The following is a 6,000-nucleotide window of genomic DNA, read 5'->3' on the forward strand; positions in this document are numbered from 1 at the left end:
TGATTGATTTTTTTTTGTTATAATGTGAAAATGTACGTATGATGCCCTTTTGTTGAATTTGTATTTGGTCAGCCATTCGGAAGTTAATTTAAAAAAATGTAATTGTCACTACATATAGGTCACACTATAATTTTTTTACTAAACGTTTTTGCACACATGTTCTTAGGAAACTTTTTGCTTTAAATTCTATTGTCTTCTACCTCCAGTTTGTCATCATATTTTAGATACACCCCGTCTATGCGTTATTTCATATATTTCCCAAACTCTACGAAAATGTAAAAATATTCAATATATTCCATTAAAGCACACACATCGTTTAACTGTTTTTGACCCTAGAAAAAAGAACTTCTTAAAACCTGGGTTTTGTCAATAAATGTAAGAAACATAAACAAAACATTTGACTAAATCATGTACACTGATTTTCAAAATCTATTTTTTTCAGTTTTCCAATTTCAATGATTTCCTTTTATGGAGAACTTTTTAAATAAAAAAACAGTGTAATAGATATTACGAAAAAAATAATCATTTGCTTAATTTTATGGCTTCTTTAAGGTTCTCTATTAATTTCAATGAAATATTTTTACTACTATGTGTAAGTGGTTACTCTGTAACTGTTTAAATGTTCTGTATATTTACATTAATTCAAGTATCCATACTATATTCCTCAAAACAGATTTTATTTCAACAAAAGCCAGTTTAGTGTTGAAGTAGAATATGGAACTAATGTAAGTAAAATACGGAAGGGTCAGGTTACAACGTATGACCATAACAGGGAGCCCTTAGAATCCAAGGTAGACTGTGACGCATGTACTTTAAAGTTTTGGAGTTGCGAACTAAGTCTTAACGTCTGTCGCATCTGCTTACAGACTTACATAAGTTTTCACTGAACAAAGAAATATGACTGTGGAATACATAGGAAATATTTTGTGAAATATGTAGGATACTAACTAGGTACTTAAATATAACTAATTAAATATAGTGATAATCAACCATTTTCGGAAAAACAAAATGAAAAATCAATTTTCTGAAGAGTTACGTTTTTATAATTTATAAAGTCATAAAACAACCAGTGACCAGAGAGTGTGGTAACTGTCATATATTCAACAATGAACTGCTATGGAGAACATGATTATTGCAAGTGTGTATGAGGGCATACCGTATACAGTGCGTCCCGAAATTCATGCAACATAATTTGGTCATAGATTCTTATGACAAATTTAGGGGACCCGTATTTTTTCTTATTGCCAGCTGGCCCCCTCTTTCGGAATTACAGATCCCTGAAATCTCCCTAAGAAGTCTTTTTTATATCTCACAACCATGTTGTATGAAAATCACTAAATTTGGTACACAGGGGTTTTATGACATGTGGAATCTCACACTGCTACGCTTTTTGGCGAGAAACCCCCTTAAGACACTTTTTCGTGAGCCCCCTTGTCTTTGGAAGCAAAAAAATTTGGTCGCAAATATTTTTTTTTAAAATTATTAGTTAGCTAGAAAGCCATTGAATTTAGAAACTTTGTTGCCTCTTGATATTTGTTTCGTAAAACGCAATGTTTTTGAAGAAAATTGCGATCACGATATGCATTCGATCACATTTTGACATTTTTCTCGAAAACATTGCGTTTTACGAAAAAACTATAAAGGGACAAAAAGTTTCTAAGTTTAATGGCTTTCTAGTGGACTGATAATTTTTAAGAAATTTAAATTTGCGACCAAATTTATTCGGCCCAAAGACAAGGGGGCCCACGAAAAATTGTCTTAGGGGGTTCCCCGCCAAAAAACGTAGCACCAACAGATTCCACATGTCATAAAACCACTGTGTACCAAATTTAGTGATTTTCGTACAACAGGGTTCTGAGATATAAAAAAAAGATTATTCTTAGGGGCGGACTTCAGGGGTCTGTTACTCCGAAAGAGGGAGCCACTTGGCAAAAATAAAAAATACGGGTCCCCTAAAATTGTCTTAAGAATCTGTGACAAAATATTGTTGCATGAATTTCGGGACACCCTGTATATGTCATATTTTAAAAGTATTTGCTTCTCAATCTGACTCAAAGTATTTTGGTAAAACTAATGAAACCAATGGCTTTAGTTACATATACATATACCAGATATTGGTAGAGTATGTTAATGATAGTCGGCACACATAGCCCTTTCAGTAACTGTTTCTCACAATAACTTGAGTTAAGAAATAAATAATTTTCTTTTATTAAAAAAAAACAATAATAATACAACACAAATAGTAACTGAAAAGAAAATGTCTCCTAATATGAGACTGTACATACAGGGTCGGAAAGTCCCCATGGTTCATCGGCCGTTACGTGAGAGTCATAAAGAAAGTCATAGAAATCCGTGCGATAGAGAAAGATGGCTATAATGAAGGCGTCTAATAGTCACCGCCCATTTCGCCCTTCCACAAATAAGATCCACTTCTTATTTGTGGAAGGGCGAAAGTCTCTTCAGTGAATACAGGATTGATCCTCGATACCTTTGCCCAGAGTAGGCTTTCCACCAAATATTCCAGAAACTTTTTATTCAGGAGAAAAATTGTTGTTATTAACAATGTTTAATTCGCCTGAAAAATTGTTCTATAAAATGACTGCTTTATAGGTCCTAATATGAAATACCTTTCATAATATAAATCCTAGGGGGCCTCATATTTTGAAACGATACCATATTAAAATACATTACTTTCAGCTTAGATTCGGATCTTATCAATCAGTGGAAGAATATTGGCACTGAATTCAATGTGTGTTAGCTATTTGAGAATAATAGAAAACAAAATTAACTTCAAATTTTTAACAGCATGTGCTTCTCTTTACAAGTACTTTTTTGTAGACATTTCAATGCAAAAATGTAAAACTTTGTAAACCCAAACAATCACAAATTATGACTTTCTTTAAATACTTAGTTAAATTTATTAAATGTTTTTGTCACATTATATATTTTTGTACCTGTTCCGAATCTGTGAATAGAACATCTTCTACAGGGTGTTTTTGAATGGAGTACCATAAATGATACCAGTGAATCTACATTTCAAAAGAACACGATCTGCAAAAAATCGCCTTAGTAAAATGTTTACCCCTGAAGAGATATGGGCCATCAGTTTCCAAAAAAATTATGAAAATTGGCTGTAATTTGAAAACCGAACGAGGTACAAATAACAAATTTTTTACAGGTTGTTTACTAATACAGATGCGAGTTTTCAACTATTTTTCGAAAATTTTAACCCCTCGAAAGGGGTTGAAATAACCACCCCTCAAGCCATTTTTTGCCATAACTTTTATATTTCGTAAAAACTCGATATCCAAAAATACGCATTAGATAAACTGGTTCTTTTAGAAACTTTTACCTCTCTAGCAATTTTCCTTTAAAACTTTTCGTTTATTAATAAAAAAATAAAATGTATTACCATTCACCTCACACCGTATATGATTGCAATCAATCAAAGAAAAACTAAGTGTGCTGCTGTCATGCCAGTTGTCACAATTAACTCTTCTGTAAGTTGTCACTGTTATCAGCTAAATACTTTTTGGGTGTAAATTAACAAGAATTATGCCAAATTTTACTAATGATGAATATGTGGACATGCTACAAGTGTATTTTGAATGTCGCAAAAACTGTGCTGCGGCAACAAGAGCGTATAATGAGAGATATCCAAATCGTCAAGTTCCCCACAGACAAACTTTTTCGGCGGTAGAACGAAGACTTCGGGAAACTGGAAAAATACAGCCGCATATTGAGGGTACCGGCCGAAGACCTACTGTTCGTACTATTTATCTTGAGGATGCAGTACTTGAAGAGTTTGACGAAAATCGTCAGACTAGTACGAGAAAAACAGCAATGCACTTAAATGTGTCCCATAGTGTTGTTTGGAATATTGTCCATGATAATTTATTATATCCTTTTCACCACCGGCCAGTTCAAGCTCTACTTGAACCAGACATGCATAAGCGAGTTGTTTTTTGCGAATCGTATCTTAATATTCTAAGAAATAATTTGAATTTTGCCTCAAAGATACTTTTCACAGATGAAGCAACTTTTCAAAGACATGGTTTAACCAATATGCACAATCTTCATTCCTGGGCTCCTGAAAATCCTCACGAAGTATCTATGACAACATTTCAACATAATTTTAGTTTAAACATTTGGGCAGGAATTGTAGGAAATGTGCTTGTCGGCCCTTTTGTTTTACCTCATCGACTTGGTGCTGTTGAATATTTGCAGTTCTTAAATGAGCATCTACCACCACTTCTGGAGGAAGTACCATTAAATGTACGTCAGGCCATGTGGTACATGCATGACGGGGCTCCTGCTCACAGCACTGTAGTAGTTAGGCGGTGGCTTAATTTAAATTACCCGAATCGTTGGATAGGTCGCGGCAATGAGGCACCTATCTCTTGGCCTGCACGTTCTCCCGATCTAACGCCCATGGATTTTTTCTTTTGGGGACATATAAAAAGTATTGTTTATGCGACCCCAGTTGACAGTGTTGAAGAGCTACAGGAAAGAATATTCGCGGCGGCTGATGAGATTCGCAACAATCCCATAATTTTTGCTCGAGTCCGTAACAACTTTGATAAACGTGTTAGGTTGTGTTTAGAAAGAAATGGCAATTATTTTGAAAATGTCCTTTAACTAAGTTTTTTGTTTTTTCTCTTTTTGATAATAAATTATTTCTTAGTTTCGTTTTCATTGTACTTCTATTTAATAAAAGTTTCTGCGACATTCAAACAGTTATTTGTGCAACTACTGTAAAGAGTGTGTATTTGTTGTACGATGCATGAAGTTTGCAGCTCGAGACGAAGTTGAGAGCTGCAATCATGTTAAGTGCAACAAATATGCTTTTTGCACATGTTGCACGCAACATTTTTTCTACGATTGTTTTTATTTCAAATTTTATTTAACAGTATTTTACATAATATTAAAATTTTAACTGACAACTGGAAATTAATTGCGCAAATTGTCAATGTCAGACGTTAGGTACTTATGGATATGCTTAGATTAAACTTGTAATCAATATTTTTTTTGTACTACTGTAAAAAAAGTTAAACTTTTGGCACAGTAGGTAGTGCAATAAGTAGTAAATTTTGCACGATCGTAGAAAAAAACACTTGTAGCATGTCCACATATTCATCATTAGTAAAATTTGGCATAATTCTTGTTAATTTACACCCAAAAAGTATTTAGCTGATAACAGTGACAACTTACAGAAGAGTTAATTGTGACAACTGGCATGACAGCAACACACTTAGTTTTTCATTGATTGATTGCAATCATATACGGCGTGAGGTGAATGGTAATACATTTTATTTTTTTTATTAATAAACGAAAAGTTTTAAAGGAAAGCTTCCAATATAGTCCTAAGGAACCGGAAGTCCACAATACTTTCAGATTTCAATTTGAATTCTTTCCAGAGATATTTTTAAACAAAGGTTGTCGTAACACACCTTGGAGATATCTCTTATACGAGTATAGGGTTGTTTCAGGGTAGTTAGAACGTAAATAATAAGATTATCTGAAAATGGATTATAATGGAGATATTGGAGGGGATGGCGGTTTTTGAGATATCTTAAACGTTCTCTTGTTCACATTTTAAAAATAAAATTGTACATATAAGAGTGCATTTCCTAATTTTTGTAATACCTTCTGCAAAAAATTAAGGGAGCAAAAAAATTTTTCGAATTTTTAGTGATTTTTCAGAATGCTGTATCTCAGTTAAAAATGATCGTATCAAGGTCTTAAAAAAAGCATTTTAAAGCGCCGAATGTCTAGTTTCCAGATTTCTTAGTTCAAAATTTTTAGGAGGGACAGTCATCGCGAAATTCTAAGAAATAAGACTAAACAATTTTTTTTTCAATTTTTTGCGTTTTTTTTCTCGGTCCACGGGCTTGGAAAAATTTTTTACACAAAAATCATGATATGGACTTGATAGCCTGTTCATTCAGCTTTAATTTCTTTTTTTAAATTTTTCTCTACGTTAATTTGACCCGGAGATAT

Source organism: Anoplophora glabripennis, unplaced genomic scaffold (assembly GCF_000390285.2).
Source record: "Anoplophora glabripennis isolate ALB-LARVAE unplaced genomic scaffold, Agla_2.0 scaffold25, whole genome shotgun sequence".
Taxonomy (NCBI): Eukaryota; Metazoa; Arthropoda; class Insecta; order Coleoptera; family Cerambycidae; genus Anoplophora; species Anoplophora glabripennis.